Raw genomic sequence first — 27,932 nt, 5'->3', positions numbered from 1 at the left:
AAAGATTTTATGTATGTGAGTTCCCTTTTGCTGTCATCAGACACACCAGAAGAAAGCATTGTATCCCATTACACATCATGAATCACAATGTGATTGCTGGGAATTGAACTCAGGGCCTCTGGAAGAGGAATCTGTTCTCTTAACTGCTAAGCTATCGCTTTATCCTGCTTTATAGATTTATCAAAGCTTCTAAAAGTTACAGGCACATCTCAAGAAGTGAGGATGGGAAATATTCTTGGGAATTCAAAGGGATTCAAGGCCTAGGCAGAGTTGTAAATTTATTATGAGATTGAGAGTATTATGGTAGAATAAGATGTATATGGTATCTAACAAGTTATCTTTAAAATTCTATAACAACAACAATGACAATAATAATAATAATAATAATAATAATAATAATAATAATAATAATAATAATACAAAAGGGCTGCAGATAGTCTTGTGATCCTGGGTAAATAGTGGATTTCATTCATTTTCACCACTGGCAAAGTTACCTATTCTCTATATAACTTGATCAAGAGGGATGTTGACTTATTTAGGGTATTATTGCTGTGAAGAAACACTATGACCATGACAACTTTTATAAAAGAAAAGGTTTAATTGTAGCTAGCTCACAGTTCATATATTTAATCCATTGTCATCATAAAATGGAGTGGGAAATATTGTGGCAAGTATAGCAGCACACAGGCAGACATGCTGCTAATGTAGAAGCCGATAGTTCTATATAGTGATCATCAGGCAGCAGGAAAAGAGTGACATGACCTAGATTGAGCATCTGGGACCCCAAAGACCACCCATAGTGACATGCTTTCACCAACAAGGCCACACCTACTCTAACAAGGCCACAGTTGCTAATAATATCACCCCCTATGAGCTTAATGGGGTCATTTTCATTTAAACCACCACAGATCATGTGAGACTGGGATAAAAAAGGATCAAGAGCCTTTCAAATAAGCCAATATCCTCATAGGATAGATAGGCTAAGCAGATGTGTGGCTATTTGTTCCTCTTTCCCTTTATCCCTTTCTGTTAAAAGTCACTATGTGCTTGTGAATCTATAGCTCAGAGCTGAGAATGAAACAGCCTAACCAAGTTGTTTCAATACAGTTTTTGAACCCAGTCAAAAAGGGGGAAGAATCTTAATATACATTATTATAACAGCAATTTCTATCTGTATATAAAGCACTGAAATAAATGGAAACTATCACTTGCCCCATCTCCATAACAATAAAAATAGTACATTAAATGTTACATTGGAAGCTGGCTTAGTTATTTTTCTGTTGGCATGATAAAACACACTGATAAAAAAGCTTTATGTTGATTTATAATTTCACCTTATAATCACAGTCCATTTTGTTAGGAACAGGAGTCTAACTGGTCACACTGCTTCTGTACTCAGGGAGCAGATAGAGAATAGGAAGTAAAATAGGACAATAAACACTCAAGGTTGATCCATAATGATCCAATTCCACTAATGAGGCTCTGTCTCTTATGAGTCCAACAATCTTCCCAACCTATACCACCCTTTGGGGACAAACAAGTAAGCCTATACGTGATTTTTTTACAATAAAACCACAATAAACATCTTTTGATAAAGACTTTTCCTATGGTGACAGCAAATCAATACCTATAAATACTTATATAAATGGTGTAGTGTCTGTGTATACCCAATCGCTAATGCAATACAGGCTGTTCTATGGCCAGTGTCTTATTGAGCCACTGAGCACCTTCCAGAGACTGGATCAATATAGATAAGGCAGATAAAGTGTTAAAAATGGATAATGCCCATTCTTGTAGATGCCTGGTACATAAATGGTATAAGTAGGATCACCAAAGTGCATGGGTAGCTATAACAATGCACGTAATCACTGATACCATGTGAGGAGAAAAGAAGAAAAGGGAAAGAGTAGCCAATGGAGTGAAATAAAAACTACAATGATAATAGTAACTCAAGAGATTTGGCCTCTGACAATCTGTAATGACAGTTGTGTTGTATTCAAAGGTCTAAATTTGTGGATTGTTCAGTGGGAAAAGGAAACCAAGCAAGCACTTGGTCAACTCTCTGAGAACCACAGATGTACAAGTGAGTATACAATAGAATTCAACAGAAATCAGAACCTTATGTGATAGTCTGTTGCCTGATGAAACTATAGCCCCTGCTGTTGGTTACAAGCCCATACAACATAGGTAGATCCTGTTGCTGAAGACATTACATACTTAGCTGATGGCATGAAGAAATCAAGCTAGGACTAATTGAAAGCACCCTCTGTGCTAGTTTGCTTTCATCATCCTAGAAGTTGTCATGTGGCTTGCTCAGAATGAATTTGTTATCAACAATTTTGCCTCACTATAAATCTTGTGTGCTATAGTATTAACATGCCAGACAACATAATTTCACTCACAAAAATGTGACATGACTATTACAGACACAATCACCTGCTTTCTGTTTGGATTAAAGGCCTTGTTCATATAGTGGAATTCACATCTGGTACTGTAAGCAAATGCAAAAATCTATGGCTAGTCATTTCATAGACCCCAGTGAAGAAACCATGGAAATTGCCTTGTAAAATGTATGTGATATTCTTATCACATGGTTTTCTAAATATTTGTGTTTATACTCAGAGATCATTGGGATTCTCAGCCTCAGTTGACCATAGAAAAACTTCATTGTACAATAAGAAGTGTACCATATAGATCTGTGAACACATTTCTGTTTCTGTGATACAATTGCTCAAAATTTAGCCATAATTGGACATTGGACATCTACGTTACCACTCCAAGGCTAAAAGCATCACAAAAATGGGGATCTAACAAATAGAAGTGGTAGAGTATTTTGCTGCAACTTCTTCAAAATTGAAGATATCCCTTCCTACAGGAAGAAGGCTCATAAAACTCAGGAAGTAAACAATCTTAGAGATCCTAAGAAACAGAAACTAATGAGGTTTATGAGACATTTCCCCAAAGTGATAAAATCAGGAAGCAAGTGTTGGAAAAGAGGTTTTGATCAGTGGACCTGGTCTGGGAGTCTCTCTGACAGGCTTTGTACAGGGACACTCTCCAGCCAATTTGGAAAACTCTTTGAAAGTCATGGGGTGAAATTCAGGGATATGGCTCTTGTAAGTCACCTTCAAGTTGTGTTTTGGGGGTTTGTTTTGTTACATTTCAATGATTATGCTGCCATTCAGTACCCACTCCCCCATACTCGTTTCAGTAAGTCCAGTAAATTCATTGGTGTGCAAAGTTGGAATTCAGAATTGCTGCCTAGGTTGATCAGCTGCTCTATCTGCTGGAAGAGATGTTTGTATACAGTTTTCACATTGCTGTGATAAAATACGCTCACAAAATCACCTCATGGAGAACAATTTTATTTTGGCTCACAGTTAAACACACAGCCTATCCTAGCAAGGAAATTAACATCGCATCCATAACTAGAAAGCAGTAGAACAATGAATTCATGCATACTAATTCCCCCTCTCAATGGTCATTCTTTGCCTATACTATTTTGTCTAGGGGATGGGGCATGAGATTTCACCCTTCAGGTTACCATGTCTATTGGTGTTTTCTTTTCTAGGTGGCTATATCATTGAGTTATTGGTGTAGCATCCCTGTCCTTTTTAGGTGATACAATCTCACAGCTGACTTTCTGTTCCTGAGGCTCTTACAACCCTCCCATAATCTTCTGTGATATTACTTGCGTCCCATCTCAGGTTCAGGAGTTGTGTTGAAGATACATCAGTTGGTCTCTGAATTTTGTTTAGTTGTGGTTTTCTGAAATACACTGCATATATTTCTGAGAGAAGCCTCCTTGATGAGGGACAAGAGCTACACTTATATGTGGATGTAAGGGTAAATATTTATAATGTAATTAAGAATTATACTGACTTAGCAAGGTCATGATAGTAAGTTTTACTTCAGGATCCAGGAACACACTAGCTGCAATTATTTGGCTAGGTTTTTATACTAGGTATTATTTTCCTCTTGTTAAGCTGACCTTATATCTAACTAGATTAATTCGCAATCTAGGAGGGCCACTAGTGCACCTTTAGTGATATCTTGCCATGTTGGTTATTGTGGTTTATAAGCGTCACAGCTGGGTAAGGCTATTGCTTACTTTCCTCCATTGGAAGGCTGTGTAATGCCTTCTAGTACTATAACAAACTCAAGAATTAAGCTTTCAGGACAGATACATTTAGAATCTTCTTAGCATTGTCTCAAAATGTGTAATGTCTTCAATAATTGGGACTTAACGTCATCATTTAGGAAAGCAACTAAGGGCAACAGCAATAGTCTATATTGTTTTTAGAGACACTTGGACTAACCTGGGCCACCATTTTAAAGCATTTTTTGTACCTGTCATATAATCTATGGCACTTTCTTGTGGGGTAGCATTCCCAGTCGAAATGGTATAACTTCATTTATGTGTGTGTGTGTGTGTGTGTGTGTGTGTGTGTGTGTTTGTGTGTGTGTTGCATGTGATTTTAGGCAAACAAAGTAATGTTATCCTTTAAGGCTTTTTTCAAACATTCTGAGAGTTATTTGCCTATCTTTCCATCTCCTTTTGTATGGAACTTTCTTTTTTTCCCCCATCTTTATTAAATTGGGTATTTCTTATTTATATTTCAAATGTTAGTCCCTTTCCCAGTTTCCAGGCCAACATCCCCCTAACCCCTCCCCCTCCCCTTCTATATGTGTGGAACTTTTTATTCTAGACTTTCTGATATGGTTATTAATTGCTATAACTTCAATTTTCATAGTCTCTTATAGTTTGTATTACTGATGTTTATATATACATTTGAGTTAGCAATTTTTTAAAAATCCAATTTGTTTTATTTCATGATTGAGATGATATCTAAAATGCAATTTTATATGTTTTGTGTATTTTGAAGGTTTTCTTGTTATCAATTTCTTATGCTATTACATTATATACAGAATAGATATACAAAATGCTTCCTATTCTTTCTTTATAAGATATCACATATTTAATCTCAGCAAAAAACTCCAGGTGCTGATGAGAAAAATGTGTCTTCTTTAGTCATTGAATATGATGCTCTATACCATTCTACTGATCTTTGTAACATACATTATATCTAAGATAACTGTTTGTCAGCCTATTTCTTTGTTAAATTTCCATATAGATTATTTGCCAATTTCCAAAAATGGGATATTAAAAGTTTATATCTATCTTTCTAGGTATATTAAAATTTTCTTCATAAATAAAGTTCTGATATTGGGTGATTGTATTATCGAGAATTGTTATTTCCTTTTGTTGAGATGCATGCTTTATAATCATATAATACTCCTTGCATCCTTTGACTGCCTTTGGTTTAAAATTTGTTTAACATTTATCTAAACGAAGTGTGACAAATCTTGTCTTCTGTTTGCAGAAAATATCTTAGACCACAAATTTTCTTTCACACTATGTAAAAGTGAAGTTTTGTAAAAAATCAGTGACATTTCCTCCTAGACTGTAAGATTTCTTCCAAAACAAAAAAAAGGCTGTGCATTTTATATATTAAGTGTTTTTTCTCATAACCTGGAAAAATTTCATTTATTTTTTTACTTTTAGGAAATGGTGTATATTTTCTCATGGACTTGAGTGAGTAAATTTAATTGTTGATATTAACCCTCTTTTGTCCACTGACAACTTTTTCTAGAATTCAAAAGCTTCCTATGACTGATTTTTACACTTAAATGTTTTGATAGTATTTTTAAACACCAATATCTAAGTATTTTCTTTTGAAAACTATACTAGAACATTCATGTAATCTGTCTTCACTTTTTATCTTGATTTGTTTCCAAATGCCTGTTTGCAAACACAATGCATCTGTGCTCACTGATTCTTTAGTTTAATGCTGTCAACTCAACAGCATCTGGAATCACTTAGGAAACAAGGATCTCGGCCTTTCTGTAAGGGGTTTCAGATAGTGTTAATTGAGCTTGGAAGATCTACTCAATTTTATGTTTTTGAAACTTTTAAAGACTATAAAAACTCATAAAGTTAGATTGAATATGTTTTGCCTTGAGATTTTGCTATGAGCCTATGAGGATAAGATTTGGAAGAATATGATTTAAAAGTGTGGCTGGGGGTGCACCTTCTCAGAGGCAAAGGGGAGGGGAAGGGGGTGAAGAACTCTAGGAGTGGAGACCAGGAAGGAGAGCAACATTTGGAATGTGAATAAAACAATTAAAAAAGGTAATGTTTAAAAATATGTTGAGAAAGGGTGGGCTTGTGATAAATTTGTAAAAGTATTAGGATCCAGAAGGATATAGGAAGGAAGACTCTGAGAATATGGGTAACGGGTTTTTTAGATGAGGTTAGATAAAGTGGGAAGAGCTCCCACCATACAGGCAGGCAGACAGACAGACAGACAGACAGACAGATGCATGCACACATGCACAGACACTTTATGGTAGCCCTGTTCTATGGATTGCAGGTCCAGATTACAAGCAAACAAACAAGCAAACAAAAAACCAAAACAAAAAACAGCAAACAACAAGAAAAACTGAGTTAAGCACCAACAGTCTTCTGTTTCCTCAATGTACATGTAACACGCATGAGCTTGACTCATATTCCTACTGCCATGCAATCAACACCTTGATGGATTATATCCTCAAATTGTGAGCCAAAATAAACCTTCTCCTCCTTTAGTTGCCTTAGTAAGATTTTCTGTCACAGCAATGTGAAAATCAATAATGTATCAAATATTAATTTTACCAAGGATAGTGCTCAGTTATTTTTAATTGTTTTAAACTCCTGATAAATTTTCTTTGTGGATACTAAAATATTCTGTTGTTTTCAAACTCATTAAACCTAGTTAAATAACAGTTTTAAAATTCTATGTGAGAGTTTGTCTATACTGATTACTGTCTGATAAGTTCTGTTACATGATGATTTCGTAATTTTCTGAACACTCTTGACACCACCTATGATTTAAGAATTATTTTTGGCTGCTTTTCTTCTTGCTGTAATAAAATACCTGATAAAGATGTTAAGAAGAAAGAATATGTTTTAGTGTATAATCTCAGAGGGTACAGTTCATTACAATAGGGAAGGCATGGTAACAGGAGCACAAAAGTACTTGTTCACACCTGGGTAAACAGTGAAGCTGAGGAGACAGCATAAATGTGCTTTCTCTCCTGGCTTTGCCTTTTGTCTCCTTTCTTTCAATGTAAGCAACCAGGCCATGGGATGCTGCTATTCACTCAGAGGTGAGTCATCCCTTCAGTTAATTGTCTCTTGTAACACCCTCACAGACATGCTCACAGGTGTGATTCATCAATGCCCCAGGCATTTCTTGATCTAATTAAACTGCCAATCAAAGTTAACAGTCCCCAAGGATTAGGTATTTATTCCAATCTTAATATGGATCTCTTTGTACTTGCTTTCTAGAAATGTAAGCAAACTCTTTCTTTTCTCTGGACCTATATCTACTCCCACTATTCTACCACTGAGTAATACCATAGATGATGTTTACTAATGGTCCGCTTCAAATGTAAGCCCTCATGGACACACTTTAACTAGGTTTTACCAACTCGTAATAATCTCTTCAAAAATGTAAAACATCTATAGTTATACCTATCAATTAATATGATTAGTGATCTAGCCATCTCTAGAAATACACTAAAAAGTCTGTCCAACAGGCATCTTCCAACACAGTGAAGTTTACAATTATGATTATCAATCATAGATGATTTCTACTTTGATTCTCTTGTGTTCAGAAAGACATAAATTTCATGTTTTTATATGCTAAACTTGGTCCACCTAATTTATAGTCTATTTTCAGGAACACTTCATATGCTGATGAAAGAATGTGTTAGCCTCACCTGGTTGTGCACGTACCCTCTAAATATTTGTTAATTCTGTTCTGTCCGATTTTTTGTTTCTTTTTCTTAATTTTTTTCCAGATGATTTGGAAAATGATGAGACTGGTATCTGAAATTTCTCACTATTATTCTTTGGGATAAAACTCTCTCTTTAGTCTCCTGTTTGTTATGTAAGATTGGTTTCTCTACTACAAGATGGATACAAATTCATCAAAATAAATTACATATATTACATAAGTATTTTTCTTTGTACACTTGTAGTCTTAAAGTCTATTTTGTCAGGGCTGCGTGAAAAAACTAGGCTCAGCTAGTAAGAGCAATTATAGCTCTTGGAGAGGTTAAGGGTTCAATTTCCAACTTCACCATTGCCATCACCATTACCTCATCATCGTCTATAATTCCAGTTCCAGGTGATCCAAATGTAAATGCAAGCAAAATATTCAAAAAGGTAATTAAAGTCTAATTTATTTTATATAAATATACTGCTTACTTTTTCTTCTTTTGATATAGAGTATACTTATACTGTTAAAATTTTTATTCTGTATGTTTTTCCTGATGTTAGTTTCTTGTAACTGGTTTATTTTTCTTCATACAGACAGTGTGTGGAATATTATACATTCATGGTAATTAATAAGTAATTATATATTTCTGCTATTTTGCTAATTTTAGCTTTGTTTTTTGAATATCATTTGCTTCTTTTTTAGAGTTATTTCATTTATTTTCATGTCATTTATTCTAGTGTTCACTTATTTTAGTTTTAAAGTATTAATCACTTTGGGTTTTTCTTTGTAACTGCTCTTCACATGGATTTTATATATGTCAATATTCTCATAATGGTAGTTTTCTTTAACTTTTTTTCTGAAGGTAGAACTCTTTTAATCATGATTTCAAGGTGAGTCTTATGGTAACATATTTCTTTTTTGTTTTTGTTTCTCTTGGAAAATTTTTTTCTTCAATTTTGGTGGATAGCTTTGCTCAACAAATTATTTTAATTGTATTTTAAGAAGGTAATCTGCCAACAATTAGATTGTGTTATCTAATTTATCTTCATGTATAATAGGTCTGTTCTGAATTGTGCTGCTAGTCTAGTCATGAACTGAGGCTGAATTACACTTTCAGAGGTTTAGTCCATTGTCATCATGGTGTGAAGCACAGCAGTATCCATGCAGATATAGTGCTAGAGAAGGAACTTTGAGTTATATGTTTTGACCCAGAGAGAGCAGAAAAAGACTATGTATTACACCGGATGTAGCTTGAGTATAGGTCTCCTATACTCAAGCCTACCACACAGTGACATACGCCCTCTAACAAGGCTACACCTCTTAATAGTGCCACTCCTTATGGGTCAAGTAAACACATGAGTATATGCGGTCATACCTACTTAAACTAACACACCCTTGAACTAACTAACTAACCCAAAGAAAGAAGATTCAAATGAACAGAATCAGAAAAGAGCATAGAAACAGTACAACAGACACTGAAGAAACACAGAATATTATAAGGGGTACCATAAAGATCTCTACATCATGATATGAGAAAATTTCAAAGAAGTAGATGGTTTTTTGAACCACACATTCTACTTCAGTTGATCCTTCTCGTTTCTGCTTGCTCCCAGAGCTAATCCTGTGCCACAGCTGTCTGTACCCAGATCCCACTGGGAGAAAACCAGGCTTCTGGAGTGGTGACACACCTGAGAGCACAGGTAAGACCACCAATTCTCCTCTGAGGGACCTGCCCAAAGCCCTCAGGACATAAGAAACTAGGAGCAGTCTGGGATAGGATCCTTCCTGTTTCAGCCTGCTCCCAGAGCTGGCCCTATGCCACAGCTCTCTACATCCAGATCCAGCTGGGACAAACAAGGTCTCCAGGAGTGCTGACACACAGGATTACAAGAGGATCAGGCCACTGTCAGAGACAGCAAGACCAGATAACGCCAGAGATAAGCAGATGGCAAGAGGCAAGGGCAAGAACCTAAGTAATAGAAACCAAGGTCACTTGGCATCATCAGAACCCAGTTCCCCCACCATAGCAAGCCCTGGATACCCCAACACACTGGAAAAGCAAGATTTTGATTTAAAACAATAAATCATGATGATGTTAGGGGACTTTAAGTAGGACATAAATAACTTCCTTAAAGAAATATAGAAGAGCACAGGTAAAAAAGAAGAAGTATATAAAGAGGAAACACAAAAATACCTTAAAGACTTAGATGAAAACACAACCAAACAGGTGAAGGAAAAGAACAAAACATTCCAGGATCTAAAAATGGAAATAGAAATGATAAAGCAAGCACAAAGAGAGACAGCTCTGGAGATAGAAAACCTAGGAAAGAGATCTGGTTTCATAAATTCAAGATTCACCAACGGAATACAAGAGACTGAAGAGAGAATCTCATAGGCAGAAGATACCATAGAAAACAGAGACACAATAGTTAAAGAAAATGCAAAAAGCAAAAAGCAACTAATCCAAAACATCCAGGAAATCCAGGACAAAATGAGAAGACCAAACCTAAGGGTAATAGGTATAGAAGAGAGCAAAGATCCCCAACTTAAAATACCAGTAAGTATCTTCAACAAAATTATGGAAAAAACTTTCCCTAACCTAAAGAAAGAGATGCCCATAAACATAGAAGAAGCCTACAGAACTCCAAATAGATTGGACCAGAAAAGAAATTCCTCCTGTCACATAATAGTCAAAACACCAAATGCACAAAAAAAGAATATTAAAAGCAGTAAGCGAAAAAAGTCAAGTAACATACAAATGAAGACCTATCAGAATTACATCAGACTTCTCACCAGAAACTATGAAAGCCAGAAGATCCTGGGAAGATGTGATACAAACCCTGCAAGAACACAAATGCCAGCCCAGGCTACTATACCCAGCAAAACGCTCAGTCAACATAGAGGAGAAACCAAAATATTCCAGGACAAACAGTATCTATCTAACAATCCAGCCCTACAGAATATCCCCAGAAGGACAACTCCAATACAAGGAAGATACTTACAACAAAGAAAAGACAAGATCTCACAACTAAGCCAAACGGAGAAACTACAAGCACAAAAGCTACATACCAAAAATAAAAAAAAAAAACCCAAACAAACAAAAAACCAAAACTAAAACCAAAACCAAAACCAAAAATAAACAAATATAACAAGAACAAACAGTTTCTCACTATTACTGGACTCAACTCACCTATAAAAAGACATAAGCGAACACATTGGATATGCAAACAAGATCCAGCATTTTGCTCCATGCAAGAAACACACCCAATATCAAAGAGAGACACTATATCAAAATAAAAGGATGGAAGAAGGTCGTCCAAGCAAATGGTCCCAAGAAACAAGCTGGATTTAACATCCTAATATTCAATAAATTAGCCTTCTAATCAAAGTTATCAAGCATGATGAGGAAAGACACTTCAATTCATCAAAAGGAATATCCACCAAGAGAAAGTTTCAATTCTGAACATCTATGCCCAAATCCAAGGGCACCCACATTCATAAAAGAAACTTTACTAAAGATCAAAACACACATTGAACCCCACACCATAATAGTGGGAGACTTCAACACCCCACTCTCACCAATGGATAGGTCTTTGAAACAGAAACTAAACTGAAACACAGTGAAACTAATGTAGGTTATGAACCAAATGCATTATCAAATATTTACAGGACATTTCACCCTAAAACAAAAGAATACAACTTCTTTACAGCACCTCAGGGTACCCTCTCCAAAATCAATGATAAAATTGGTCACAAAACAAACCTTAACCAATACAAGAAGATTGAGATAATCCCATTCATCTTATCAGACTACCATGGCCAAAAACTGGTCTTCAATAACAGCAAAAGCAACATAAAACCCACATACATGCAGAAAATGAACAACTCTCTACTCAGTGGTAATTGGGTCAGGGATGAAATAAATGAAGAAGAAGGTTTTTTCAGTTGAATGATAATATTCACACATCATACCCAAACTTATGAGGCACAATGAAAGCAGTGTTACAAGGAAAAATTCATAGCACTAAATGCAGTTGTAAAGAAACTGGAGAGATCTTACAAGTTAATAGCACACCTGAGAGCTCTATAACAAAAAGAAGTAATCTCATCCAAGTGGAGTAGACAGCAGGAAATAGTCATAACTCAGGAGTGAGATCTACCAAATGCAAACAAAGATAGCAATACAAAGAATCAACAAAACCAAAAGCTTGTTCTTTGAGAGAATCAACTAGGTAGATAAACCTTTAGAGAAACTAACTAAAGGGCCCAGAGGCATTATCCAAAATTTACAAAATCAGAAATGAATAGGGAGACATAACAAAAGAAATGGAGGAAATTAAAAAAAAAATTATCAGAAACTACTACAAAAGTCTATATGCAACAAAGCTGGAAAATCTAGATGAAATGGATGGTTTTCCAGCAGATACCACATATCGAAGTTAAATTAAGAGCAGGTAAACTAAACAGGCCAATATCCCATCAAGAAATAGGAGGTCATTAAAACCTTCTAACAAATTAAAGCCCAGGGCCAGGTGGATTTAGTTCATAATTCTATCAGACCTTCAAAGAAGACCTGATATCAATATTCCTCAAACTATTCTATAAAGTAGAAACTTAAGGAATACTACCTAATACATTCTATAAAGCTACCCCACACGGACCCTACCAAAAAAAAAAAAAGAAAACTTCAGACCAATCTTACTTATGAATATGGATGCAAAGGTACTCAATAAAATTCTTGCAAACCAAATCCAAGAACACATAAAAACCATCACTCACCATTGTTAAGTAAGTTTCATCTCAGGTATGCAAGGTTGGTTCAATATACAAAATTCCAACAATATAATCCATCGTATAAACAAACTCAAGGAAAAATTCACATGATTATCTACTTAGATACAGAAAGATCATTTGACAAAATATAACACCCCTACATGTTAAAAGTATTTGAGAGATCAGGAATTCAAGGCCATACCTAAACATGATAAAAGCAATTACTGCCAAACAACAGCCAATATTGAACTAAATGGAGAGATACTTGAAGCAATCCCACTAAACTCTGGGTGAGACAAGGATGCCCATTCTTCCCATATCTATTCAATATAATACTCAAAGTACTACCTAGAACAATAAGACAACAAAAAGAGATCAAGGGGATACAAATTGGCAAAGAAGAATTAAAGGTATCACTATTTGCAGATGATATAATAGTATACATAAGTGACCCCCAAAATTCTACCAGAGAACTTCTACAGCTGATAAACAACTTCAGCAAGTGGCCAGATATAAAATTAACTAAATAAATGAGTAGCCTTCCTTTATACAAATGATAAAATGGAGAGATCACCCATGCTCATGGATTGGCAGAAATAACATAGCAAAAATGGCCATCCTACCAAAGGCAATCTACAGATTCAATGCAATCCCCATCAAAATCCCAACACAATTCTTCAAAGACATCCAAAAGACATTCAAAGAACAAGTCTCAAATTCATTTGGAAAGGCAAAATATCCAGAATAGCAAAAACAATTCTTAACAGTAAAAGAATGGCTGGGGAAATCATCATCCCTGATCTAAAGCTATACTGCAGAGCAATACTGATAAAACTTGCATGGTATTGGTACAGAGACATAAAGGTGGAAAAGAAAGCATCTTCAATAAATGGTGCTGGTCTGCTTGGCTGTCTGTATGTAGGAAAATGAAAATAGACACATATTTGTCACCATGCACAAAGCTCAAGTCCAAGTGGATCAAGGACCTCAACATAAAACCAGACACACTCAATCTAATAGAAGAGAAATTGGGAAAGAGCCTTGAACTCATTGGCACAGGGAGGATTTTCCTAAACAGAACTCCAATGGCTCATGCTCTAAGATCAAGAATGGATAAATGGACCTCATGAAACTGGAAAGCTTCTGTATGGCAAAGGACATAGTCAATAAGACAAATCAGCAACATACAGATTGGGAAAAAAATCTTGACTAACCTCACATCTGATAGAGGGCTAATATCCAAAATATATAAAGAAGTCAAGTAGCTAACCACCAAAAAAAGAAAAGCAAAAAACAAACAAACAAACAAACAAAACCAATGGAATAAAATGGCATATAGAGCTAAACAGAGAATTCAGAACAGAGGAATCTCAATGACTGATGACTGAGATGCACCCAAAGAAATGTTCAGTGTTCTCAGTGATGAGAGAAATGCAAGTCAAAATGACCCTGAGATTCCATCTTACAGCACTCAGAATGGCTAGCATCAAAACTTTAGGTGACAACACATGTTGGGGAGGATGTGGAGAAAGAGGAACACTCCTCCATTGCTGGTGGGATTGCAGACTCATGCAACCACTCTGTAAATCAATTTGGAGGTTCCTCACAAAATTGGAAATAGACCTACCTAAAGACCCAGAAGTACCACTCTTGAGAATATATTCAAAAGACGCTCCATCATGTCACAGGGATGCACGTTCCACTATGTTCATAGCAGCCTTTTTGTGATGGCCAGGAGCTGGAAACAACTCAGATGTCCTACTACAGAAGAATGGATATAGAAAACGTGGTTCATTTGCACAATGGAATGGTACTCAGCTATTATGAATGAGGACATCCTGAGTTTTTCAGGCAAACGGATGGAACTATAAAATTGTACTGAGATAACTCAGACCCAAAAGGACATGCATGGTATATGCTCACTAATAAGTGGATATTGGCTAAAAAGAAGGTTCAGATTACTCAAGATACATTTCACAGAACTCAAAAAGGTCAACAAGCTGAAGGGCCAAGTGAGGATGCATTAGTCCCCCTTGGGAGGGAGAAGAAAGCAATCACAAGGGGGCAGAGGATCAGACAGAGGAGAGAAAGGGAATGGGGGTGGAGGAGGAAAGACCACGATCTGATATTGAGTTGGGTAAAAGGACTGAATTCCTGACAGCCAGCAGAAAGAATGGAAACAGGCAACCTCGGAAGGATGGAGGTTGAGAGGACCCTCAAGAATGTACCAGAGACCCGGGAAGTGAGAGACTCTCAAAACTCTGTGTGTGTGTGTGTGTGTGTGTGTGTGTGTGTGTGTGTGTGTGTGTGTGTGTGTGGTGGGGGGTCTAGATAAAATGCCTGGGGGAGAGGGAACTTGTAGAGCCCACCTCCAGCAGAAAGACAGGGTGTCAAGTGAGGACCAGAGTTTTGTCCCACAGTCAAAACTCTGACAGATAATTCTCCCTGTCTGGAAGAAACGAAGGTATTGAAATCTCAATGGAGAAGACTCTGAGGAAAAGAAGTCTCAGTGACTGGTCCAAAGTTGGATCCAGTTAAAGAGGAGGCCCCAACGGGGTTGGAGATTTAGCTCAGTGGTAGAGCGCTTGCCTAGGAATCGCAAGGCCCTGGGTTCGGTCCCCAGCTCCGAAAAAAAGAACCAAAAAAAAAAAAAAAAAAAAAGAAAGAAAGAAAGAGGAGGCCCCAAGACCTGATAACATTACTGAGGCTATGGATCGCTCACAAAAAGGGACCTATCATGACTGCTCTAAAAAGACCCTACAAGCAGCTGAAAGAGTCAGATGCAGATATGTGTACCCAACCAATGAACAGAAGCTTCTGACTCCTGTGGTTGAATTAGGGAAAGGCTGGAGAAAGCTAAGGAGGAGAGCAACCCTGTAGGAAGACCAGCAGTCTCAATTAACCTGGACCTCTGAGATCTCTCAGACACTGGATCACTAACCAGGCAACATACACCAGCTGATATGAGACCCCCAACACATAAACAGCAGAGAACTCCCGAGTCTGGGTTCAGTTCTAAAAGATGCAGCTAACCCTCAAGAGACTGGGGCACCAGGAGGTTTAGAGGTTTGGTGGTGTGGGTGGAGTGGAGTCATCCTTGTGAAGACTGGGGCAGGGTGGGGAGAAGGTATGGGATGTGGAACAGTTGGAGGGTGCATCGTGGGGGCAATAAAACCTGGAATGTAAAAATAAATAAAAATTTTAAAAATAAAAAAATTAAAATTTAAAAAATTAAAAATACCTGAAAAAAACAAAAAAAAGCATTGATCTTTCAATTTTCAAGCTCTTTCTTAATAATTGACCATTTTCATTGAGTATGGGAAAAATAAACATTTTTATAGGATTATGGTCATTTTAATGCATGTTATAACAAAATATCCTTTGTTCAACTTTAGCTGATTGTAGAATTATTGTATCATATATCTTTAGCTTACTTTTTCTCTTTTGAGGTTAAAATTTGTTTTGTTTACTGCAATAATCAGGAAGATGAAACTACATCACAATGTTGATCAAGGATTAATACTTTTAACTTAAAAGAATTATCCTTTGAGGCAATTTAAAGAACTGTGATAAATATCTGTGAGGAAACATACTGTTTATATATGTAATCATGTTTGAACTTTAAATATATTTGAACCTGTAATAGATGTAAATGATTATTAACAAGCATATAAAAGACTAGCATCTTGTAATTTTATCATTAACTTTAAATAAGATCATGTGATGATAGAATTTATGTATCAAATAATGCTACCTTATGATATTTAACTGCCTATAGAATACAGCTAGCACCCAGGAGGCTAATTTGTTTGCATTAGTTGGTCAGGTCAACTGCTTCAAAAATGCAGATTGTAGAACTACTGGTAGATTGCATTACACCATTTAAATAAATAGTGGCAATTTGTCAATGTCATCTTAACTTCAACATTTCCTTTGAAACATCAGGAAACAGTAATTCCCACTAAACTGACCTTTTCTTTCTTTTCTTAAATGTGATGACCTAGATATTTTTCTTAGTAAATTTTTCTTATAAGTTGATTTATTTTGAATAGCATCCTTTTAGAAAGGAGAATCAGAAAGTAATGAAAAGTTTTTGGTGAAATTTAAATATTAAATTCTAAAATTAAAAATGAATCACTGTGCTGATATAATTCCCAAAGGAATTACAATCAGAGATTTCTCTGTCTCTGTCTCTGTCTCTCTGTCTCTTTGTCTCTCTGTCTCTCTGTCTCTGTCTCTCTCTGTCTGTCTGTCTCTTTCTCTCTCTGTGTGCATGTGTGTGTGTGTGTGTGTGTGTGTGTGTGTGTGTGTGTGTGTGTGATTTGTATGGAGAAAGGGGGGATGGTGAGAGGTAGCCTATATATGTATACATATTTCTCAACATTTATATTTCTGGGCAAAGTTTTTTATTCTGTCTTTTATCAAATTTTATTCATAAAATTCACTCTTTGCTAAGAACTGTATTGTTAATGCTATCTGTCCAAAAATATCAGTGGGGATATTTATTTTATTTATTAACATAATCCAAAATAAAACATAACAGGAGGGGCAAGAATATGATACTCTATCATCTACTGGTACAGAAAGTAAACAAAGGTGATTTTGACAAGAAAACTTACTTCAATCAAGTCCCGTGGAAGTAGAAAAGATTCCTAATTTATCTAGTAGGAAAACTGAGTGATACAATTCTTGTTTGTTTGTTTGTTTGTTTTCTTATTTATTTATTTTTACACTGCAGATTTTATTCCCCTCCTGCTCCACCTTCCAACTGTTCCACATTCCAAACCTTCTTCCCCTCCCTGTCCCAGTCTCCACAAGGATGACCCTACTCCACCCACACCACCAGACCTCTAAAATTCCCGGGGCCCCCAGTCTCTTGAGGATTAGGTGCATCTTCTCTGACTGAACCCAGACTTGGGAGTCCTATGCTGTATATGTTTTGGGGGTCTCATATCAGCTGATGTATGCTGCATGGTTGGTGACCCAGTGTCTGAGAGATCACAGAGATCCAGGTTAATTGAGACTGCTGGTCCTCCTACAGGGTTGCTCTCCTCCTTAGCTTTCTCCAGCCTTTCTCTAATTCAACCAGAGGGGTCAGCAGCTTTTGTTCATTGGTTGGGTACACATATCTGTATCTGACTTTCAGCTGCTTGTAGGGTCTTTTTAGAGCAGTCATGATAGGTCCCTTTTTGTGAATGCTCCATAGATAGCCTCAGTAATGGTGTCAGGCCTTGAGGCCTCCCCTTGAGCTGGATCCCACTTTGGGCCTGTCGCTGGACCTTCTTTTCCTCAGGCTCTTCTCCATTTCCATCCCTGCAGTTCTTTCAGACAGGAACAATTATGGGTCAGAGTTTTGACTGTGGGATAGCAATCCCATCCCTCACTTGATGCCCTGTCTTTCTGCTGAAGGTGTGTTCTATAAGTTCCCTCTGCACACTGTAGGACATTTCATCTAGAGTCCCCTCCTGCTTTGAGTCCTGAGAGTCTCTGAACTCCCTGGTCTCTGGTACATTCTGGAGGGTCCTCCCAACCTCCTACCTCCTGAGGTCACTTGTTTGCATTTTTATTGCTGGCCCTCAGGGCTTCAGTTTTTTCCCCCACCCAATACCAGATCATGTTCCCCTCTGCCCCTACCCCAGGCCCCTTTCCCTCTCAGATCCCTCCCTCCCACCTGTGGTTGCTTGCTTCTCCCTCCTAAGTGGGAGTGAGGCATCCTTACTTGGCACTTCAGCTTGCTGAACTTTTTGAGTTCTGTGGACTGTATCTTGGCTATTATGTACTTGTTTTGGGGGGTAATATTCATTTATTATTGAGAACATACCTAGAGGCATGTCTTGATACATAATCAAGTTGAAATTTTAATTATTAAAAAAGTATTAATTAAGTAGTGGTTCTCAAGAATCAGAAATCCAATTTGATTGAACAACTCATTTTGTTACTATTGTCATAATTTTTCTGAATTCTTACTATTTACCAGGCAAAAATGAAGTATTTGAAACCCATCAAGTTTAGATCTAAGAGAAGAAAAGTATTTTTAACAAAGTCAGCAAACAATATAAATTGATGATTTTCAAGTTATTGTAAACCCTTTGAAGAAAAATACAAATGACTAATTATCAAAGTAAGCAAGTATGATGAATTGATGAAGTTTTGGGGAGAACTACTAAACACTCTGTGAAAACATATTTAAGCAATGACTTATAAAAATGAGTAGGAGCATTTTGTATAGGCATGAAAGCATTGTAAGAATAGTAAAACTATATAAAGCTCAAAATTAGACAAGACATTCACCTGTGATCTTAAAGGACAGTATAATGTGCAGTAAGGGAAAGATGGGATGTATGGCATGAATGAAGGTAAGACAAGGGCTCGCTAAACCATGAGTAATTTAATTATTTTTATTAAATTATTTTACTTATTTACATTACAAATATTTCCCCCTTCCTAGTCTATCCCTGAGTCTGTCACTCCAACCCCCCTCCACTTTGCTTCTGAGAGGGTACTTCCCCACATACACCCCATCCCCACCTCACTCCCATCAGCATCCCCTTCCCTGAGGCAACAAGTTTCTACAAGATTAAGTGCATCATCTCCCACATGTAAGTCCTCTGCTACATATGTGCTGAGGATCATGGACAAGCTCATGTATGCTCTTTAACTGGTGGCTTATTCTCTGGGAACTGTGAGGGTTCCTGGTTTGTTAATACCGTTGTTGTTCCTATGGGGTTGCCCTCCCTTTCGGCTCCATTAGTCCTTCCTTTAACTCTTCCATAGGGGTCCCTGACCTCAGTTCAATGTTTGACTGTGAGTATCTGCATCTGTCTCAGTCAGCTTCTGGTAGAGCCTCTCAAAGATAGTTCGTGTCTGCAAGCAAAACACGGCTTCAGTAATAGTGTTAGGGTTTGGTCCCTGCATGTGGGATGAATCCACATTGGGATAGTCACTGGATGGCTTTTTCTTCAGTCTCTGCTCACCCTTTGTCCTTGGATTTCCTTTGGACAGGAACAATTTCAGATCAAGAATTTTGAAGATGGGTGGGTAGTTCCATGCCTTAATTGGGAACCCTGTCTATCTATTGAAGGTGGTCTCTTCAAGTTCCATCTTCCCGTTATGGGCACTTCGGCTAAGGTAATGTCCATTGAGTCTTGGGAACCTTTTACATCCCTTGAATCTGGGAATTTCTATAGGTTCCCCTGCCTCCCATGCCTTGCTGCTGCATATTTTCATTCACTCCCCTGGCCTTCTGAGCTTCTCTCCTGTTTCTCCTATGCCTGATCTTGAAGCCTTTTTCCCTCCCTTTCCCCTTTCCCACTCAGTACCACCCATCCCTCTGCTTTCTATGATGATTTTGTTCCCTGATCTAACTGGGATTGAAGTATCCACACTAGAGCTTTCCTTCTTGTTCAGCTTCCTACCATAGTTTAGTTATTTTTAAATACATGATTTCTGAATTAATGAAGACTGGACATGATAATACTAGCTTCTTGCAGTTGTTTGTGTGGTATAAATAAGATAATTTAACCACTTATAAGATGTTCAACAGATTGTTATTAGAGAATTTGCATACACACACACACAAACTATTACTTCTTTTGGTCACTATCAACTATCAACCTTGACAAGTTGATTCTATTTATATACCTTTATATTGATTATTTTATTTATTTACATCTCAAATGTGCTCCTTCCAGGTGTCCCTTCTGCAAGATCCCCATCCTCTCTCCCCTCTCATTTGCCTCCAAGAGTGTAATTCCCCACCCGCCCACTAACTCCCACCTCACCGCCTCTCTAGCATCCCTTTACCTTGGACAACAAGCCTCCATAGGACTAAGTGGCAGCCCTCCCATTGATGCCAAATAAGGCAATCCTCTCCTACATATGTAGCAAGAACTGTGGACCTACTCATGTGTATTCTTTGGTCAGTGGTTTAGTCCCAAGGAGCTCTGAGGTGTCTGGTTGGTTGATATTGTTGTTCTTCCTATGGGGTTGCAACCCATTTAGCTCGTTCACTCCTTTTTCTAACTTCTCCACTGGGGACCCAGTTCTCAGTCCAATGGTTGGCTGTGAGTATCTGCATCTGTCTTAGTCAAGTGCTGGCAGAGCTTCTCAGAGGACAGCCCTACTGGGCTCCTAAGAAACTAGTGACCAACTGAAGTCAATTCTAATTACCAAGTTTTCAGGCCTTTAATGACATGTCCCCTGGCTTCAAAGAAACCACAATCCGGTTTTTATAACATTTAAGACTGAAAACACAAGCATGTGGTATGTTGGAAGCTCCCAGTCTTAAGCATTGATAACTTGAAGAGAGGCTCCATCTCCTTCTGTCCAGTAATCCTTGATAAACATTTTCTATTACTTAGTACCTACTCTGTGACAAGCATAGTGAAAAACTATAGAATAACTAAAACAAATGATATTATAGCTAGCTTATACCTTAAAATATCTCATATTACAGAAATGTTCCTGTTACCTAATACCATAAATGGAGCAACTGATAATTTTACTTAGGAACACAGACAGGAAGGTTTTCATTGAATAGGATATATTTTTGGTTTTGTTTTATTCTTGTTTGTTGTTTTTAGTGTAAGATTTTAAGAAATTAATTAGCTTTTTAAAGTGCATAATCCTCAATCTTTTATTTGATAATTTTAACTAGCTTCTTCTAACCTTGATTTTCTCTATTATATAAATGAAGTTATCAATGATAATGGTAATATTTCAGAGTTGTTATAAAGATAGAATTTAGTTCTTTCTTACCCAGAAACTTGTATAATGCTGAGGACCGTTACATGCCTCAAATCAATTATGTGTAGTAGGTATGCATTTTAAATATCCTTTGTGTGACTATAATGATCAATCAATATTAAGAAATGCAAAGACAATACAAATAATGTCTTTAGCATGGAAATTGGCACAAATCACACTAAAATAATGTAGTTATTGTCAACATTGCTACTATTGCTTGTGTTTTCACATTATTTTATTTTGTAAGTATTATAATAGTTTATCAATGCTGTTACTACGAAATGAATGTTTTTGCCTGCAGTATTTTATATAACATCCATTTCATTCTAAGTTTTACTCTTTATTATTTCTTTTAATTTTATTTATGTTTAATTTGCTCGCTCTAGTTTTTTTGTCAGTGTTTTCTAATATTTACAGTGGAGAGCTAAAGTTTTCTTCAAAAATATGACTCTAGAACCTCAGTGTGGTTTGCATTTTGCTTTGCGTGGACTTGGTGGAGTGGATATTTCCTGAAGATTATAGGGTGCTCTTGCCCTAAATGAGATCTCAAAAGATTCAATGTCTAAGATGGCAACTTTCAAGGACCAGCTGGAGGAAAAGTTCTCCCAGAACAAGTTTACAGTTGTTGGCCTTGGTGCTGTTGGCATGTCTTGTGCCATCAGTATCTTAATGAAGGACTTGGCTGACAAGCTTGCCCTTGTTGATGTCATTGAAGACAATCTAAGGGGAGAGATGATGGATCTGCAGGAGGACATACTTTTCCTTAAGGCACCAAAAATTTTCTCCAGCAAAAACTATAGTGTGACTGCAAACTCCAACTTCACCGTTATCACAGCAGGGGCATGTCAGCGAGAGGGAGAGAGCCGGCTCAATTTGGTCGAGAGATATGTGAACATTTTCAAGTTCATCATTCTGAACACTGTGAAGTACAGTACACAGTGAAAGCTGCTCATTGTCTCAAACCTGGTGGATATCTTGATCTATGTGGCTTAGAAAATCAGTGACTTTCCCAAAAAGCAAAGATATTAGAAGTGGTTGCAGTCTGGATTCAGCTCGGTTCCCTTACCTGGTGGGAGAAAGTCTGGGAGTTCACCCATTGAGCTGTCACAGGTGGGTCCTAGGAGAGCATGGAGACTCCTGTGTGGCTGTGTGGAGTGGTGTGAACATTGCCAGTGTCTCCCTGAAGTCTATGAACCCAGAACTGGGCACAGACGCAGACAAGGAGCAGTGGAAGGATGTTCACAAGCAGGTAGTTGACAGTGCATATGAGGTGATGAAGCTGAAAAGGTACACATCCTGGACCATTGGCTTTTCTGTGGCAGACTTGGTTAAGAGCATAACGAAGAACCTTACATGGGTACATCCCATTTCCACCACGATTAAGGGTCTCTATGGAATCAATGATGATGCCTTCCTCAGTGTCCCGTGTATCCTGGAACAAAATGGAATCTCAGATGTTGTGAAGGTGACACTGACTCCAGAGGAGGAAGCCTGCCTGAAGAAGTGTACGGATACCCTCTGGGGAATCCAAAAGGAGCTTCAGTTCTAAAGTCTTCCCAGTGTCCTAGCACTTCACTGTCCAGGCTACAGCAGGTTTCTATGAAGACCATACACTTCTCACCTGAGCTGTGTAACCAGCTCCAGTGGCTTTGAGGTAGTCAGAGGAAAATCTCAGTTCCCACAGCTCTACCCTGCTGCTATGTGGTACATGTGTAGTGGTAACCTGGTTAGTGTGACAGTCCCACTGTCTCCAAGACACACTGCCAACTGTTTGCGAGTTTTGATTACCCTGTGAGCCTGCTGCATTGCTGCACTGCTGAACTGTGCATCCTCATCAAACATGCCTAGGGCATTGAGTTCCCAGTTAGTTTTAATCTAGCTCTAGTGTGTAAGTCCATTATGCGTATCTTATGCATAAATGCTCTACAGGATATTTTCTGTATTATATGCATCTGTAGTGTACATCACAATATTATATGAAATGTAAGAGCTGCATATGGATGATGGAACCAACCACTCAAGTGTCATGCCAGTGAAAACACCAAATAAACCTTGAACAGTGAAAAAATATAACTCTAGATACATTGTATTCATTTTAGTTGTAATTACGCTATCATTTAGATCAAAATAGTTTATATTATTTGGTATAAGTCATTATTTGAAGTGTAGGGTATTAAGAAATATGTTATTTTATTTAATGTGGCCAAGAGAACTTCTGATTATCTTTTTGCAACTTATTTCTAGCTGAATTTTTTTGTAGTTGAGGAAAACTTTTTATGGTTTCTGTGTTTTGAAGTAAAACAATGTCTTTAACAACCAGTATATAGCTCATGTCTGTGGATAATATAATAACTTATGTTCCTTAAATCTTCTGTACCTACTGATTTTCAGTTGCTTTCTCAGCCGAGGGGAACGTATACTCAAATATATGTATCATTCTTCTTCATTGTTTTGAGAATTTCATACATGAATATAGTACATTTTGATCAAATCCATCCCATTCCTCCTTCCAATTATCACATATTCTATCACCACCTTTTCCTCCCCCTTTTTATATTTTAAGGTCATCAAATTAGTCCAATTAGTGTTTGCTGTTTGTTCATGGGTGTGGGAGTATCTGCTGTAGAATGAGTAGACTCTTAGGGCCCATATTTCTAGTTCTTTATCTCACCATATCAATCAGGAGTCAATAGTACCCTAGATAGGGGTAGAATTTATGAACTTTTCCCATCCCTGCTGGGATTTTGTCAGGCTTGATCTTCTGCAGGTCTAGTAGATACAGTTCGAGCTACTCCAAGTTCATGTCTACAGTGATGTTTTCATGTTGAAAAATATTATTTTGTTACAAGTAACTATTTCCTTCATAGCTTCTACACTAAATCTATGAAGACCAAAGCTCCATTGTTATCTCCTATGAATACTCCAATTTAAACACACATGTCTAAAGTTTCAGGTCTAGTATCCATGTATGAAAGAGATCATGGATTTGTGTTTCTTTGTCTGGGTCATCCCATTCAAAGTGATTATTTCCAGTTGTATTCATTTATAGGCAAAATTCATAATTTGTTTTCTTTTATATCTGAATAATATTCACACACAAACACATACACACATATTTGAATATATATAAATTTGAATATTACCAAACCTATACTAGTTTTCAGCTTTTACCTTTAAAAACTATTTTCTTTCTTTTGTTTCTCTATGACATTTATTTTCTCTTTTACACTATATAGAATTCTTTGGTCTATTTCTTATTTGAAACTTGTAATTCTATAACTGAGTACATAGATTATCGATCAAAATTACTGAATACCTGATTTCATATCCTCAGTACTCCTCCAGGAAGCTGAATGTAACATCAGGCATGCCTATAAAGCCCGGCACTGTCCAGTTCAGATCATTGGAGATGCCAATCTACATCTGAGTCCACTGAGATACCTTAACAAAGGCATACAAAGCAGAAAATGATAGAGCAGTTTACCAAACATCCTCCTTTGGCTTCCACATGCTTGCACAGTTTGAGCATATACCACATATATGCACAAAAACCTGTTATTCCAATTCTGATTGACACTTACTTTTTGTAAAAAATTCAGCTATATCTGACTGCTTCTTGATCCATTAATATTAATGTTTTGTTTCTGTCCTCCACTACTTTTTACTTACTTTTCTTCTGTTTTGTAAAGATTTGCCTAGATGAATGTTATATTTTTCTCAGTAGGTATTTGCAATCATGTTCTGATGGTTTAGCTTGATGTATTTCTTAGTTTTGAAAGTTTCTGTTCTACATATTTATATAGAAATGTATTTCAGGTATTACAAAAAAGACCACATTTTTTTAGTCTTTGTATACATAATTTCATAAACATTGCATCTTTAGACAAGAGCTTATCTATCCCTAACATTCTTTTGTCTTTTTTTCTGACATTTTATTCTTAGAATTTTAGTATAAAAATTTTGCAGCGACTTACTTTGAGAACATTATTCTTGATTTTTACTTTGTATAATCCATAAAGTAGTTTATTAAATATGTTTTGAACTATAGCCAAGATTATATACTTCAGGATCAGGCTTCTTTAGTCACCTTAATTTTATTTTATGCCTCTTAAGCTCTGTTAAACTGTCAAAATCTTTGAGCTACTATTATGTCCTCAGCATGTACCTGAGGATTCTGATTCAAATCAGAACACCTCCTGTAGGGTAAAAATGGTCGAGAATGTTGGAGTTACGTCAATATTTTCCTTGTTTTTGAGATATTGGCCTTTTAAGTTTGAGCAATTTTGTTTGTTCTATGATTATTTCAGTCATTTCACCTTATTTACTTAAACTGTTTATTTGTCCTCTATGGTTATTTTTGTTATATTTATTACAAACATGCTTTTTAGTCATATTGAAAAATAGAAATTCTATACTCGTGTACATTTCATAATTGGGTATAATTTTTACAAAATGTGTTTTTATAACACTTAGATACAGAAGTCAAAACCAGTTCCAAAGATTCCACAGAACATATACATACATTTTTAAGTAGCTTTCATTTTCCTGTTGTTCCCATTTCTGTATATGTAAATACAAAACTGTCAAATATATACTCAATCCAGAATGAGTCTCACTTCAAATCCTAGGACAACTGCATTATGCTGCCTATTAATTCTAAGAAAATAGAATTTTAATTATTTTGAGTATGTCAATTTTATTTTATGTATATAGTGATTTGCTTGCATGTATTTTTATGTACTACCACTTTGTTCCCGACGGCCATAGAGCCAGAAGAATATGTTGGATTCCCTAGAAGTATAATGCTGATAATTAAATACAGGCTTTATGGAGGGAGCAGTCAGTTCCCCAAACTACTTTGTTTTAAGTAAGTACATTTGATATTTTTCTTTTATACCATAAATATTTCCTATATATCTTCTTAAAATGCTAAATTTATTGAGGTCCCATAGGATATTTAAATCTCTTTCATTTTCTTAAGAAATATCTTAGGAAACATTTCTTGAAAAAGCAATAAAACATACAAAAACTAACCGCCCATTTGAATGAAACTTTAGAACTGAAAAAACTATTGTCATTTGAAAATTCTAGCAAAGGTTTGTCAGATAATTTTTCTGAACCTATTTTAAAGTACCTAGTAAATTTTTTGCATGAAACCAAGAAGTTAAATAAGTGATTTAAAATTGGTATGCTTATTCATTTTTTATTAAAAATATCTATATGAATTTTACTCAGGTTTCATTCCTGGTCAAATTAATCACAGGATTATTTATATTAGTTTGGATAATCAGATTCAACCTTGACTAAAATGTTGATGGTAATGTGCCATTGTGGTACATACCTTTAGTCACAGCATTCCATGGAGGGTTCAAGAGATTGTTATAGTTCCATGACATTAATGCTAATCTGGTCTACATAAAGAGTTCTATGGCAGGAAGAACTGCACAGAGAGACCCTGTCTCAAAACTACAGCAACAAAAAACAAAATTATAAAAATAAACCTAACTATTCATAAGGAAATTTGTTTCACATCATTTTTAGTTTTACATGTAGTTGACTATCTTAAGATACATTAGGCCTTTACATCTATTTTCCTGCATTTCTGAAAAGGCTTTCTTTTTTCTATTTCCCATTTCACCTCTACTTTCACCTTAGGCTTAAGGTAGAGCAAGTGACTGAATGCAGAATAAATGGCAGTCATGTATAATTTAATTCAAGATCTTGTGTAGAGATTCAACTATGGAAATTATGTGCTTCTATTTCTCTACCTCTGACCAGAAAATGACCCAACTCTTGTAGGGATGGTCATCCTATTCAAATAGTAAATTGTTTAAGATATTTCTGCTTGGAGCAAGAAAATAGGGAGATAGCACCTTGTTTTACCAGCAAGATCATCTAAGCATCTCTGGCATTCAATGTGGTAACAAATATCCCATCTCAATTAAGCATAGTTCTAGGTGTAATTGGTGAAACAATAAAACTGTCAATATGTGGCTGTATTACATGATTGTTAATTCTGGATTGCTGTGACTAGAATTAAAAGCAATGTGTAAGGTGACTATCAACCATATTTTGAGTAATTTTTTTTTTTTATAAAAAAGAAATGTCTGATTGGGAGATGCTAACAGGTTGAAACAATTGCATGTTAGATACCATGTTAAAACTTTTAGCATTTTTATTTCCTATATTTTTTCATCTTCTGATGAGGAAAAATTATACAGAAAGGAAAATATAGAGAAAGGAAGAACCTGGTGTTCTTGAACATTACGTAGGTCAAAGAGTTGCATATAATAAGAAACCCTCAGAACTTTAACAGCACATACCTTCAATATGTACCTTTACTAAGTTGTGTTGGTTCAAATTTCAGAATATAGCTCAGATATGACAATTTCGTATCATTTCTGTTGACGTTGTCTTCACAAAAACTGCAATTGTCTTTTGCCTAATTTAATATAATAACCTGTTAAGTGGTTTCTCTGGAAACTATTTAAGCTTTCTGCATAAAATACACCATGATTTTTCCATAATACTTAAAACGGAAGCACAATACCATAGTAAGCCCTATGCCAACTCAAAGAGCAGTCATAA

The 27,932-nt window shown here is 36.4% G+C and overlaps 2 pseudogenes; both read left to right on the top strand.

Annotated features, from left to right (window-relative positions):
• The first annotated feature begins 21,911 nt into the window (after window positions 1-21,911).
• On the top strand, window positions 21,912-22,286 carry Ldha-ps6 (lactate dehydrogenase A, pseudogene 6; annotated as a pseudogene).
• Window positions 21,912-22,893, top strand: LOC147998280 (L-lactate dehydrogenase A chain pseudogene; annotated as a pseudogene).
• Window positions 22,894-27,932: the final 5,039 nt, after the last annotated feature.

Source organism: Rattus norvegicus, chromosome X (assembly GCF_021556685.1).
Source record: "Rattus norvegicus strain SHRSP/BbbUtx chromosome X, alternate assembly SHRSP_T2T, whole genome shotgun sequence".
Taxonomy (NCBI): Eukaryota; Metazoa; Chordata; class Mammalia; order Rodentia; family Muridae; genus Rattus; species Rattus norvegicus.
This window is presented reverse-complemented; position numbering and strand designations above follow the sequence as displayed.